At 36.2% G+C, this 16,457-nt stretch overlaps 1 long non-coding RNA gene across 1 annotated transcript; it reads right to left on the bottom strand.

The window, feature by feature from the left end:
• Positions 1-2,935: 2,935 nt before the first annotated feature.
• Positions 2,936-3,611, bottom strand: LOC118435069. The gene is made up of 2 exons (XR_004834469.1): positions 3,228-3,611; positions 2,936-3,166 (listed from the first exon to the last, which is right to left on the bottom strand). It is a non-coding gene; the product is annotated as an uncharacterized LOC118435069 (long non-coding RNA).
• Positions 3,612-16,457: the final 12,846 nt, after the last annotated feature.

Raw genomic sequence — 16,457 nt, 5'->3', positions numbered from 1 at the left:
ATACATAAGATTCATACCACACGGACGGATACCGAGTTCACAGAAAAATTAACACGCACATGCATAACTTTGTGCCAAAGAACTTTAGTTTAATTCAAGGATAAAAGTCAACTCAAGTCAAAGACTCGAGGGGTTAACCATGTCCATATATTTAGTTTAATTACAATAATAATTATGGCAGCAAGTAGGTATATAATAATTGTTGAATAGGTCTGTGGGACATAATACTTTACCCTGTATGTAGTACGTAGGCAGGCAAAGATGCGTATGAATTTTTATGCACGTTATTGATAGCACAACGCAAACAACCTCGCGTTGATATCATTGGTCGATATTCAGCCAATGTCTGACACAACTAGTAAATAGATAACCAAAGGATGAATTAGGATTGCATAACCAGACGTGACCCCAGAGAATCATCACACAACTACTGCGTCAATTGCTAGCATTTATTAATCAATGAATTAAAATTTACTATGAGTAAACAAATTCATTCAGACGAAGCCATGCCTTCAAAACATTTAGATAAGGTTTATGATGAGCTCTTTTAACATCAAGTATATACCTAGCATCAGCCAAAAATATTATTCATACCCTGGTAATTTGGTCCCAGTTGTTTTCTTAGGAATATTTTAGAGCATAGTTTAGAACAGTGGGTTTTATTCACTAATATGCACGAAATTACAAATTAGTAGCTGAGTAAGCCTAATTCTGTACGATAGCGTGTTGGGGTAATGTGACTACTTTTCCTGTATAGTCCATGTTATTAGGGCGTGTTGGAAATATAGTTTTGAGAACGTACAAATATACATAGTTTGACTTTCAGAAATTAAATTTAAACGATAATGTTATTGTTATTGATGATGCAGTGGAGTTTCATCCTCTTTTATGTAGTTTACCATTGTTGACGTGGTGGTCTTACATTTATCACATTATCACTGCTGAAGCTATAGTGAAATTTACATCCGAGTGGGTGTAAACGTTAAACGTAGGTTAACAAGAAATTAGAAATGGTTTACGCAATCACTCCCACTCGTAATAAACTAGGATCTCCAACTAATTTCATTTTGTTGAATTTTCATTTAAAAGCCTCCAAACCCAACATAAATGTATATGTGTATCCCACACTACATTATTCCTTCGCACATTGCATGCACTTAAAACCATTTTGGAGAAAGCATGTTGGTTTACATGTTTACGTATGTGTATGTATGCAGTGTACTTATTAAGGGGTCTTAGATACATCTATGCATGACTGCCCGTGTTTATTCTCCATAGCTCTACACTGATTAAATAAATGTCATTCTGGTCGGATTATTGGTAGCATGCGGACGGTGGCTGGGCGGTGTGTCTGCGTATCGGAGAAGTGTGGAGTAGTAAAATTTGTAGTAAAAGTCGTAGTACTACGACTACGACGACTGGTCCCTACCATTCCTGCGCTTTGACCTATTGTAACTCGAGATGAAAGGTGGGATTGAAAAGAAGCTGAAGAAAAGAGCTGGCTGGCTGCAAGACCGGCAGCAGACGTAAAGGAATGCGTGGGAATCACTTTTTCGTTCCCACGCTCGTTGCCTCTGAGCTTCACCATCACCACCACCTGCTGCACACTTGCATGTTCTTCAATGTTCCTCAAGTCGGTAGTTCGGTAGCCAGCCAGCCTCTCTGATTGTGTGTGGCGTTGTTTCGCCATTAGTCATCTCTCAGATCACCACACACACACGCTTTCACTCACCGTGCAGCGACCCGGAACACAATCCTATCATGTACGAGATACTATTATGTCAGGGTACTGAATAATCAGAAACAATGCTGCTCAAGTCTTCCAGGTACTGGCAGGTACCCACATATGTGTCTTCTATTTCTCTATTTTTACACTATTCTTTCGAGTTCATAAGTATGCATTATGAACCGTGTGGGCCTTTTCAGTACCTTTGACCTTCAATGGGATTTTGTAAATATGCCTGCATCTTTGTAATTGAGCTGAACTTAACGTTTGTTTACGACTCTGATGCTAATGCAAAAATGCTTAATTAGAAAACCCAATCTTCCTTAGAGGAGTATTAGAAAAAACACAAATTATGTATTGCTGTTGAATCAAGAAATTATAATCTCCGTATTCAATAATTAAGGGCAATTTTAAACTTGTAGATTCAAATTTCTGCGTTTCAGTTCAATTATAAATTGCTTATTGGAATCAAAGTTATTTTTCATTTCCATGTTCAATTACTTACCTAGGTACGTATGCATGTAGGACCAAGTTTTGAGATGCAACTTAATCATTGGAGACTGGGAAATGATGAGAAGATGAAGGAGTTGGATGGAAGCAGAGACGATTCATCTCCATCAACTGCTTTTTTGCCGACCAAGATGGTATTGCAGATAAATGGAGGAGCGGAATGAGAAGCACTCTTGAACACGATTATTGTAAACTTTTTTCTTCTTCTTCAGCCTGGGCATCATTACCATAATGGTGGTGGTGGTACGTAGTTGGGAGTAAAATTTCATTTTCAATTGCCTGGTGGTAAATCGACTTATGGAAATAAAGTGGGGGATTAATTTAGCCTTTGGGTTTGAATGATTCGCCCATCCAGCTACCGAGCTACACTGCAGCACCACCACCACCATATCAACACCACCACACCGTGGGAAATCACTCAGCGTCTCCCGCATGTTACTTTAATCAACGCATTTCAATCACATACCACAGTGTAAGTAATGCCCACTACTTATCAAACTACCGAGTCGTCTCATCCTCTTTATTATTAATCACGTTTCGGGTGCCTTGCGATGCGGAGGAGGAACAGGTTGGAACAATGAGATGCTTCATTGATTGAGAAGAATTGATTGATTTTTTCTACTGCCTTCCTATCATGATGATGATGATGATTATGCATATATTATTCTAATGTGTATTGACTAATGACGATTTTATATGTAGCGTATGAAGTGTAAATTATTATTCAATTGTATTTTTGTATCAAGCCTTATTTTGGTTTATAATTATCGTGACAGGGGTTTGCAGACAGTGACATAGATCTTACAAATCAACAAAGGCTAAAATGTCATCTTCTCGAATTAAATAGTATTCTTCTCCATATTTCTTGCTCAAGCGTTCCAAGTAATTTCCGGATACGGTGTGAGTCAAAATTAACTTTCCAACACATTTCTGAAAATAGCAAAGCAGTTTAGGTTAAATATTCCAAAAAACTTAAAATTACTGTTTATACTTTATCTACGATTCCATGTCCTAGTCGTAAAATGCGGAGAAAGTGACATGCCTTGACATGCTCGTCGTGCACCACTGCTTGAAAATCACTCATTGCTTGATTCACGTGCGATACTTTGGTCAAAATCCAATCCTTGTCAAGAACGTATTTAAATGACTTTGGGGAACTTTTCCCTTTTGATGTTTTTGAGTTCTTCATTACTTTCCTTTTCCAAATTTGGGTATTTTATTCCTTAAATGTGAATATGTATTTAGGTTGCAGAATTGAAACTATTGAATTTCCTGCACACATTGAATTCTTTACATATATGTTGATACATTTCCGACATAGAAACAGTTTTATTCAATGCAAATATTTTTTAACACGGTGTGGAATACAATAAGATAAAATATAGCTTCAAAAAGTAAAAATTCTAAGGTGAGGGAGTGCTATAAAAAGTATTAAACAAGCTCCCTCCGCCACCCAGATAATTTTACTTCGCCTGGACTGTCTGTCGCATGCAAAATATCTGTTGTAAATAAAAATATGCAGGTCATAAAAAAGTCGCTCATAGAGTCACCTAACAAATCTAAAAACAATGGTGGTCTTGCATTGTATACTATATAATATCGTTTAATATAATATAGTTTATAATATAGTTTAAAATATTGGTTTATCAGTACAACGAGCACGATGTCGAGCTAGTTATACAAATAATTAATAAATATTTAGGGACGGATGAACCATAGGTTAATTAGTACCAAATTATCATAATTGCTAATAATAATAATGATACCCATACCACCCAGCAATGTTGATCTGGATATTAACCAATTCAAAAGTTAACTTTGGATCAAGAAATTAATTCTTACGCCGAAACATTATTGTCGCATGCAGTGGACAGCCCAGGCGAAGTAAAATTATCTGGGTGGCGGAGGGAGCTTGTTTAATACTTTTTAGTGCACTCCCTCACCTTAGAATTTTTACTTTTTGAAGCTATATTTTATTTAATTCTTTTTTAGGTTTGAATTTTAAAAGCAAATATAGAATGTAACCACTATTACACGCTATTTGCAACGAAACATTTACACTGTTAGTCTTGCGCATATCGTGGCCAATTTTTTAAAAGTGCCAGTTGATAGGTGTCAGTTCCGATATTCCTAACCGACTCAAATTTGCTCTTCGACTTAGAAAACCATTTGTGACAATTTCTAAAAGGTATGGGTGACTTCAAAGGGTCCCTCCACACAAAAATTTTCCCAATTTCAGTTCATATTCTTCCATTAGGTGCGACTAGAAAACGCTGTACCAAATTACAATTCGATTGGATGAGTTTCAAAAATCGGTATGGGTCATCCCCTATGGTCCGTCAAGATGAAAATTTTACAATTTTACTTCATATTATTTCATTAGAAACCATTATCAACCTATGTACCAAATTTCAGCTTTGTATAATAATTTTAAATCTGGTGCATAGCACCCCATTCACTTACATAACCCCCACGGGTCAACCATTTGACCGATTTCTCCCACCATCGAACTCGTTTCCTAGCTTTGTCCGATATGCATATGGTAAAATTGTCGTGTTAACGGACGGACATGACGGTCCCATAAGTCCGGGCACGGGCTAAGAGTATAAATTACTCCATGGCGAGCGTGTAACTATATAGTTACTATATAGCAACCACTCGGAAATTTTCGTTATAGGGAAAAGTCGCTGGTTTCTCAACCAATCGACCCAATTCTTGTTTCCCCTTATAGTAAAGTGGGGGCGATCTTTCATAAATTTAGATACCCAGCTATGTAGGTAGTCTCCTTGGTACTTAAATTGCGAAACGCAACCATTCACCACCATCAAAACTTTTTTCTAGGACCTCATATCGAAAAATCCCTTTCAATAGCACTAGATTATGTCCGTAATTGATTTTTTGCTCTCTTTATTTTTTTCTCTAAAACGCACCCCCTTGGCTGTAGGAGGCGGTCAAGGTTTTAGAAGGGGGGGGTGAATGCATACTAAGGTGTAAATGTAACCATAGTTTTTTACCTCACCTTAGAAAAATAAAGCATATGCGTTATTAGAGTATAATAATTCTTTCTCTGACACCTCAAATGATGAACTCGTCAATCACGGCTGTTATCAGTACCTGCATCACAAGAATGCTTCATGAGGGGAAAGCACACATGCATGTTACCTGTCAAATATGTCTGATCATTAGAATTATTGCATTTGAAAATGGATTCAGCCCGTGGATAATTTACTACAACAGTTCTCTATGGCTTTCAATAAACAATTTATTCCTAGATTATCGGCTTTGCATTTAAAGTCGGCTATATAAAAGATCACTGAAAAACTAGGCCGGGGGCTTAACGGAGGCAACAAGCACACGAATTCACGTACTTATGTATGCAGTAGCATCGGATGATGGTGTATCCATCATAATATTTAATTGTGAGTCCAATCAGTTGGGCAGATCACCTCCTGAGGCCAACGTAGTTGTTAAACAGTGATTCTTTTTAAACGTCTTCAAAGCGTACTCATATCGCCAAATCCACGGCATCAATTCAACTCTGGCAATAATAAGTATTGCAGTAGTCAGTCAGTCATACGTTTACAAGCTGCAAGTCTCGACGCGTTCCATTCCCACGGTCCAACAATGATACGAGAAAGAGAGAGATTGCACGAGCGAAGAGAAATTTTGCATAAGATTCAGTGGCCATAAGACATATACTCTGCCAGCACACGGTTCATGGTAAAACTACAGAATTCAAGTCAGATGCAATTCATGAATTGCATACGAATCATGAGAGGAGAAGATGAAAACCTGACTAAAAACTAACCTTTAACTGTCTTAATAGAATTTTACAAGACAGGAGATAAAGCCAGATTTTATGTCGGCTCACATATCACATGAGTACCAACCAACCTAAACGGGTGGTCCCTGAAACAATTCAGAGTAAGAAAACGCATTATAAATATGACGCAGTAAATAATGTTATTGATTAGTACTTATAGAATCGGGGTTCCCATTAGATTATTGTTGTTGTTGTTTATGTACGTATTATTGGAACAACAAGAGCACGATTGACACTCATCTTTGCGTCATTTCTACATATTCACATATCCAACTATGTATTCATTTAATCTTTTCTCTGTGTATTTTTAACTCCGTCATCTGTATCTTATATTGTAGCTTATCTTGCGGTGATCAATGAACTTGTCGCTAGGGTTGGGAGGTCAAGATCTTTCCATCACCGCCACCGTGTACCATTCAATAAAATTTTATAAAAATTAAGTACTTTACAATATAGCAAACTCACACCCGCTCTGTCATATCTTTTTCAGCTAGGTAGAGTCAGAGCTTAATTAAAACCATAGTTTAAAATCTATGTGTTATATAATCAAATCCCAAAGCAAACGACAGGGCAGAAAACTCTTTTGCACTTTTACACCCAATTAACTATTCATAAATGCGCGTTTTTGTTAGTGAAATGGACAAAGCTCAAGTTGGTTTTTGCCTTTGCAGGTCCTTCATAAATAATATATGTTTAAGTAATGGATTCTAAACTGCGAAAAGAAATGGGAAAAGGCCGTTGCAAGAAAAATTATTTATTGTTCATGAGGTGCTTCTGTGTAGCCTGGTTGTAAAGAAGATGGGCAAAAACAGGCTCATTACCACAATTGGAATAAGATAAGTAACAACCAAATGACTTGTGTGGTTGTTGTGTGCGAAGCAAATCTTTGGTTTACACAAAGCTAGGAAGAATAGTTTGTTGAAGAAAAATGATTGAGCAACTTATTTATTGCTGCTCCTCACTCTTCTTCTTCTTCTTATGTATTCTTGTGTCTCTGCTACAATAGTCAGCAATAATGCAATCCTGCCATATACCTCGTCCAACTTTCCTCTGTGACCATACTTGTCTCTCTCTCTCGCCTTTAGTCTTTTCGAGATGAAGCTTTTTAGTCAATCTAAAGAGATTGTAAACATGTTGTTGCTGAGCATTGTTAAGTCTGCCTTATCCAACGAGGCTCATTTGATGTGTGCTCTTTCAAGTTTGCCTACTTATTGGCTGCCTATTCAGCATTCAATAGGCGTTCATTCGAAGAATCTTTTTCTAAAACAATGGCAGGGGTGGATCTGTTGAGAATAAAGATTGTGCATTGGCTCAGCTCTCTCAATTTCATAGTCCATGTCTACTTGCTTTCTGGTTGAATGAAGCAAAATAAATTTTTGTAGACCTTTTCCACAGCAGCAATTTGGCAATCAAGTACTCTTGTTGAATGAAATACATACATAAACATTGATTTTGATTTTTTTTTACTTGACGTGCCATCCTCGTTGTAACCCGTTGTAGGTAATTTGTTCAAATTACTAGTGTTGTTGGATGCAGAGCTGAGCTTAAGTGTAAAAAGACCGCAAGCTAACCTTTAATAATAAGATAGCTACTGAATCTCTCAAGAAAACCTGGTAGCAATCTTTCGGCGACGATAAAGTTGAACTTGTGGTTTAATATGTACATGCCGCCAATTTACTGCTTCAGTTATACCGTTTGCATCCAAATTATTTGATTGATATGAACATTTCTGATCCCTGCCATCACCGTATGATTAGAAGTAATTTGGCTGTAATGTGATGACCACTGGTTTCCGAACTGGTTTACATGAAGAATAATAAAACCAACCGTCAGCACCACAAGCAGTTGTCACGCAAAAACTGAAAACATTTTGAAAACCAAGGGTCCAGTTTTATAAATTTGTGAGTAATTAGTTTGCATCCCACTTGGAAAAACATAACAATCTATGGCGTAAATAAATAAATGAACAGGAGTATCGGTAACTCAAGACTGCTGTATGTACATTCAATGCGATATCTAAAGCATTAACTGCTGCGTGCACGAGTCCTGCTGACAGTTATATAAATGACGCTATTGAAAATTTGACTTGATGTCAATGCTCCCATTTTTTGGGGTAGTTGGAAGCCTACGTGGACATGTTTTTATTAATATCTGAATCGAAGAAAAAGTAAGTTGGCGATACAGATCACTTTATCACGAGGGTGTAGCCAAGCATTTATTTATGAATGGTTGACAACTATATGAACACTCTTGATTTATTCGGCCACCGCCTTCAATTTGTAAGGTCAATCAATGCTGGGTGTTCTCCGAGTGTTCAGTTCCAGCACAAAACTTTTACAACTTGGGTGTTCAACAATTTGACAAGATCGTCAAATTTTCTACTCATGTTATGTTATAACAACTACGACATTTTCTTAAATATTTAGAAGAATCGTATGCTGGTCAGACGATCATTATGAAGCAAAATACGTTTCGAGTAACGAGACAAATGCGTTATGTAATTATTTCAGATAATCCGACAACGCAGCTAAATATGTAAATCTCTCGATCAAGAAAGAACTCATTACGTAGATTAGGATGCTTGCATGTAAATTTATTTAGAGCATATTATCAAAATCAAATGAACTTTTTCATATAAAAAATAGGTTATATATTCTGCAAATAAATCTCTAAAAAAGACGCTATGTATTCTACTCTATTTTATTTTATTTATACGTTGACTGTCATACTGACTGCAATGTCCGTTGCAGTAGTAATCATTAGCTACAAAGTGCAAGAAGCTTCTCCAGCCAATGTTTGTCCTGGATGAGTGACCAATTTCAAACTTCACACAAAACTACAGGTTCACGTACCCTTTGTGACCACCAAGCATGTCGTCATTGTCCACGTTTGACTTTTATTTACACAAGTAGCATGGCTTAACTTTGCAACTAACTTCCAGCTCCAGATTATAAATGCGTGGCAAGCATGGCATGAATTTTTATGGAACAAATTAAGAAAAAATTTTACAAGGAGGAGACGCTCCCCAAGTGGAACGTTTAGCTATTAGTTGTGGCCAAAATATGTGAACTCGACTCTTCACATGCCTCAATTTCGTTTTCTCTCCTCTTGGCTGTCTCGCTCTGGCGATTCTAACCGACAACAGTCGTTACCAATTTTAAAATATCGCATAATTTAAGCTTCATATGAGATACTTAATTAGTTAGTAATCCTCAATTGAAAAAATAATAAAAAATCTTCTCAATTAGTTGGTTTATACATAGATTGATTTATTGCAGCATAAAAATCTTACGATTAAGTAGCCATACAAGAATTTTTTTTAAGTTTTCACTGCTCAAAAGAGAAGGACACCAATCATTCTTGCGACAACCTATAATTTCCTAAATCAGTTGCAATTCAATTCATTACTGTTCAAAGTGCCCCCAATTTTTATACATGGAAACTACAGTACAAGTTTCGGTCAGTTAAGAAGTCCTCATCTCTATTAATAATTACTTTAAAGAAAGCTGCCTCCAGCTGTGCTGCCGCTGATAAACGCATCTCGATGATACCTTCAATTGAGTCAAAGGTCAATCAATCTGCGTTTTGCCTCGATTTTTCTTTTCGTGTCATGAGAGGGATGAAAAGCTGTTCCCAGTCGATCGACCGCCTCTGAGACGAATCGATTTCTTTCACAATGTTTATTTCATGCATGCTCACATGTGGAAAGTAATTATGTATATGTTGCTCTTCTCACGGTGAAGAATATTAATTTAAGGTTTACTTCGAACGCATTTGCATGTTTGGAAATGCGTATTCATTAAATGTTATTCACATCACTTGACTGCTTCTGTCGATTTCACGGTTGTGGTGATGCGTCAGAAGAGCAGTGGTTGCGTGGAGCTAAATAAAGTTATCAAGACTAAACTACGGTGTTGGGGTGGGCGAGAAGATGAGAAAAACCACAGCAAGCACGCCTAGTACCCCAATTAAGAGGCTGCTGAGCCTTTGAATAATATGGAGTCTTACTCAGCAGTAATGTAATTTATGCATGCTTGAACACTGAATTGTAAAAAAGGCTACCTTTTTTAAGGGCGATATTACGAACACGGCCATGTGGTTGGCTTATCTTTAAAGTGGAACGCGATGCGACCATCTACATGACCAAAGCGTTGAAAACTTGGGTGGGGGAAAAATGCATCAAGTAATTAAGTGGTTTCAACGTCTTAATACGAAATATAATTATATCTGGCATATTTACACAATGTATGTCTTTAATGTTGGCAGTAAACAACTTTCAAACCACCAGATCTGATATGTAGAACCGAAATATTAACTACTGTACAACAAGGCATGATTTATTGGGGCAAAATGAGTTACTCACGGTTTTAAAATCTCTCCCTATCTATAAATATACTTCTTTTGCATAGAGTCGTTAATTGCTTTCAAACTCTTGATTTTAGATGATAAATTCAGATTTTAGTAAACTAAGATTCGAAAATAGGTTGTATGAAATTATGTAGATATGCATTTTCTCAAAATCCGTGTCTCAAGTATTTATAAGTCTTTAGATAAACGTTGCTCACAAAAATTTAGTTACCAACAATAGTACTTCATTTCATAATGAGTTGACTATACATAGTTATGAACGATATTGAGAAAACGCGGTTGCTGGACACTTGAGTAGTTGACAAACTGACAAGCGTGCCTTTTAGTCTTTGACAAAGAGGTTATAATTTACTTGAACTTGGTGCTTTTGAAATTGTAAAAGCTGCAATTCCAAGGAAATCATCGTAGCTTCTGCTACCGGTGAACTGTGTGTCGTGAAGGAAAACATTGTAATAAGCACCGCGTGAACTCTTGCTGGCTGAGCAAACCTTCGGTGAAGAAAAGGTGTCAAACTGAGAATGGTCAGAACTTTAGCTCTTCAGGCAATAATTAGTGATGACAGTCCATTTATCACCCACAGTTAGTTGACTACCATTCAGAAATTACTAAAGATGCGTTGCAGATATCATCCCATAAACTTAAACTTCACCCAAAGAAGACAACGACTTTGAGCAATACAGGCTTTATAACAAGCGCAATATTGGGTCGGTAAAATTTGGCAGTAGCAACAGCCGAGCATGACCAGTTAGTTGTGGTTAGTACACGAGTGTGTGAGATTGTGGTAGTAAATAAGTATCATGCAAAATATATGCCTACAACTTTTTTTGCACAAGATTAATTTGAGACGTGAAACGTTGTCGCTTTCCCACGGTTTGCAAAATCTCTATCGGTGTTGATTGAAAATTCCAGTTTCGGTTCGAGCAACAGATTGCACAAACATCAAAAGTGCATTGATAGCAATTGTTGTTGCAAATCTTTACTATGATTGCAAGTTTATAATATTTTTTGTGTGGGTCATGTTTGCACACACGATATGTGCAAAGATAGATATAAACATATGGGCAAAAGTAATTGTTATTATTGGACGTTTCAGTTACACGTTGGATGCAATTTTTTAATTTAGAAAAATGTTTACCCTGAAATTTCCAAAGTAGGGTTGACTTCATCACAAGATAACCCTTAAGATATTTATTCATTATCCAGAGTCCATAATTACTTAACAGTCCCGTTTCATCAATTGTAGAGGATTGAGTCTGATGATTAGGCCTTGATTGTGATTGTGTGTGGTACAACTTGATATGCAAATGCAATTATTCCGGTTTTTCTGTCATTTTTTAAAACTTTTTATGGTAGTAAACATACAAATTCTAGGAATTATATAAGTCAGTTAGTTAAAATTTGATGCATAATACCGAATCGGTAATCGGGAATTTTAATACCTAGATTCTATATATTTAATGAAATGTCATTCATTAGACCCTCTAAAAGATTCTCCTGTAGATTTTTAGTATACTATATGCCCTTGTGTGTACATGTGCATTTAAAAAATGCCAAGTCTTTAATAAAAATTGTTTCCGGTGAACTATGTGCTGAATTACCTGGATAATTATAATGAATGTATTATTGGCCATGCAATATCCAGCGTATAAATTTTCATAATTGTTAAAAGAACTAGTCCTTCGTGAATTTCTATTTTCAGTTATATTTATTTCTGATACCACAAATCTGTGACTGACCGAAACAAAGCGAGATTACACGCTGTCTTTTGAAAGGAGCAAATTGACATAAACATGAACACAAATATGTCCATGAAAATCATGACCACTTTGTTTACTATAATATTATTAGAAAGTAAATGTTCGCCCGTTCTTGTAACTGGCGGACACCACTCTGCTGAAAGATCAAAGTTGCATCAAAGTCATTGCATGCGTTGTTCGACATAAATATGACCTATTAAGAATTCCTAAATGTATTTATAGGATCACGTTTTCTATGTATATATCTCTGTAAGTACAAAATGAATGTCGGGTTTGAAGGATAAATATAGGAAAACTAAATAAGCTCTTGGCGATAAAATATCCAAAATTGACAGAAAATAAATACATAGGAAATTTCCCAAAGTGCGAGATAATAATAACTATAATAAGAATAGGAATTCAATATTTTGGGGTTGAAAGTTAAATGGGTTGACAATGACAAGCCAGTAAGCCAATCGTGTGTCGTCCTTTCGGCTGTCACTCAGTGTCCTGTTTGAGATCTGCCAGTTGTGACCACTAATGATATGTGGTATGTATCTCCGTCGGTACTACTTAATTACTTGCATACCACCATCCAATCCAAGGCACACCAACCGAGTTAATGCTCACCAAACCATGCAGGAGGACACAAATTTCTAATTTCAACAAAGCAATTTACAGACACCAACGGGACAGGCGCGAGGACAGTCCTTTTAACATGGTATGAAATTCTTCAAGTAAAATTGACAACTGTGGTCAGTCAATGAAGGCTGCTGTCGTTTGGTTAGTGAACAGTTGAACTCGTACTCGACCATCACATTGGAATGCGATCAGATGCAATTCACTTATTAAGATGCGTTGGAATTCGCTAAATTGATTAAGTAATTGGAATAATTACTTTTGAATTCGATCGACTGCACAGACTACAAAACTAAAAGATTCTGATTGTAAATGCTGCACTTGCTCCCAAAAAAATAACACCAGACATCAAAGTCCTTTTAACAGGTCTTGACTTTTACTGATTAACATTAAGATATTATTGCGTCTGATTAATTGGCTCACATTATTATCACAAGTTTATTTAAGATTCCATTAAGTCGAGAAAATGTACATTGTATATTTTCAATAATCTGATCCACCGCTAACCAGTTGCAATTTTAAGTTTAAATTATCACACGTCAAATCATTCATTCAACAGATAATGAGTCCCAGAAATGATTTTCAAATCAACTCACTGGTTTTGCAGTGTCTTAATTTCCCAATCACTTATATTTTGAAGCTATCTGGTACTCATAGTAAATTATTGTCAGTAAATTATATGCATTTATTTAGAATACAATGAGATGAAATAGGCTGACGAAATAAATAGACACAAATCAAAGATTGCTGTCAAACAGAAGTTGGTTGTCTAACAAACTGTTGGATGACCCAGTCAGATCAAGATCTTCTGCTGTCGAATCCAAAACAATTTATTTATGGTAATTTATAGCCATTCGTCTTACGTGCCCAACGATTAAACAATCCCTTTAATTTCCTGTTTCGTTGATTATAAGAGTTAACCTCAGACATTTGAATTATCATGATAAACACGGGAGCCTTGCATACGCATGTATTTTTATGCATGCATTGTATGTAGATATGCATTTGTTCTGAATGTTCCCTCATCATTAAGTAAGAGCATGTAACATGTAGAAACCTTGTGCGAACTGAGATTAAATATTTACTTTGTATATTGAAAGAAATTTCAAAATCAAATAGTGAACATTAGCAGATGCAAATATCCAAGTATGACGCTGAAAGAACGGCGATACTAATTTTTTTTACTGTCTGTTGTGGTCTGTCAGACGGGGGTTAAGTAATTAGGAGGAGTGTTGGCGACGGAGAACAAATGATGAATGCAAGCTACTGTAAATTAGCATCCAGGAGAGACTGGTGCCTGGAGGAGTCAGAATAACATTTCCATTAATTTGAAGAGTAGCAGTTTGTGGTTAAACTTTCAAAGTGCTTCAGCTTCTGACTTTGTTTTACCAATACGACGACGATGGCAAATGCCGACGTGAACAAGTAAATGATGGGGATTAGAACTGAAAAGTGCATTTAAATGATAATTTCAAATTTGCCTTGAAGGCTGCATCAAGTGTATCTATGTACTTACCTTTATGCCGTTTAAACGAGAAACTTACCTCTAAAGTCATCAAGAGCTATGCTATGAGGCTATTTTATGCTCATGCAACTGCTGAGAATGCTTGTAATTTTTGTATAGTGCATGTTTATGTTGAGCAGTGTCCATAAAAGGATGCATACACACGGTCGGAAAGATGAGTGGGACTTGATGCAATCCAAGAGAAAATGTTGAGCTAATCGTGCATTTATAATTTTTTAGATAAAACTGACGCTTCTGTTTAAACTTGCGGTAGAGTTATTATTGAAGCCTACGGTCAAACTCACGAAATCACGAACAAGTCAGCAGCAGGAAAAGTTAGTGAGATCGAACTTATTTCATCTTCATCATGACTTATTTGGTCTCCCACGGATTTCGATTTGTTGATCGGAAATATTAAAATGAGATCATCGTACTTATCATCAACTATATCGTTCATCTATTTATGTAGGAGCTGATAAGTGAATTTAATATTGGTCTGTTGACAATTTATGTACTTGAGGTCCTATGACTTGTTTTACGCTCTGTAATAACATTATCTATCTATAATCTCTGCAAACCCATCAATTACTGTATTTGTATTATTAGAGACTAGCGTATAAACCCGTCTCCCGCCGGGCGATAAATTTCACACCGTGAATGTCTGTCCGCAACGGAAGTAAATTAAATTAAGATAATGTACGTAATTATCATAGCACACGCATCACGCATCATCATGATTGTGGTGATTGGTGGTGGTAATCGTTCAAACAAACTCTTATACTGTCCTACCAGCCCCGTAAACAGCCAAGTAAACGCATATACCAGTAACGCATAGCCTAGTAAACGCACCAGAAAACGCGCCTAGTAAAATTACCAAGCCGTGATGTACACCAGCATAAAGAACTTTATGACACGCCGACTTTATTCTCCACATTCTCAATATTCAAAATATTCTCGATGAATATCAGGAATGGAATATCAGGAATATCAAGAATATCAAAAATATCAAGAATATCAGGAATATCAAGAATATCGAGAATATTAAGAATATCGAGAATGTTGGAGATATCGAGACCCCAGATGACCACGATCAGACAGCCAATCCAGATATTCCCAAAACCCCGATAGCCACCATCAGGCCGCCACTCTATGATAACCATCATCAGGCAGCAACGGCCAGATAACTACACCTCAAATTTATTAATTAATTAAGATTTTGAATTTTCGGGCCATTTGAAACTTGACTTTCTTTACTTTCACTTCCGTTGCACACAAACATTTCCAGCTTATAACATAGATATTCTCCATATTCTCAATCTTCTTGATTTTCTCGATGTTCTCAATCTTCTTCATATTGATGATATTCTCAGTCATCTTAGTATTCTTGATATTCTCAGTGATCTCAGTATTCTTAATATTCTTATTATTCTTGATATTCTTAATATTCTTATTATTCTTGATATTCTTAATATTCTTGATATTCCTGATATTCTAAATATTCTTGATATTCCTGATATTCTTGATATTCTCAATATTGTCAATATTCTCGCCAGAATAGATTAAGAATGCCAAAAATATCGAGAATACCAAGAATATCAGGAATATCACGAATATCAAGAATCTTTAGAATATTTAGAATATTAAGAATACTAAGATGACTGAGAATATCAAGAAGATTGAGAACATCGAGAAAATCAAGAAGATTGAGAATATGGGGAATATTGAGAATATCGAAAATATTTTCAATATTCTTGATATTCTCGATGTTCTTGATATTCCTGATATTCTCGATAATCTCAATATTCTCGATATTGTCAATATTCTCGCGAGAATAGATTGAGAATGTCAAAAATATCGAGAATATCAGGAATATCAAGAATATCAGGAATATCAGGAATATCAAGAATATCAGGAATATCAGGAATATCAAGAATATTAAGAATGGCGAGAATATCGATAATAATATACCCGCCCTCAGATATCCACCATCAGATAACAACACCCTGATTACCACCCAAGATAAACACTTCCAGATATCCGCCATCAAACAGCTACCCCACAACCGTTAGACAACCACTCCCAAGATAACTACCATCAGACATTTATTTTTTTTAAATTTAGTTTATTTTGAAATTTCGCGCCATTCGAAAC

Source organism: Folsomia candida, unplaced genomic scaffold (genome assembly GCF_002217175.1).
Source record: "Folsomia candida strain VU population unplaced genomic scaffold, ASM221717v1 Fcan01_Sc003, whole genome shotgun sequence".
Taxonomy (NCBI): domain Eukaryota; kingdom Metazoa; phylum Arthropoda; class Collembola; order Entomobryomorpha; family Isotomidae; genus Folsomia; species Folsomia candida.
Note: the sequence above shows the minus strand (reverse complement) of the source record. Positions and strands in the feature narration are given on the sequence as shown.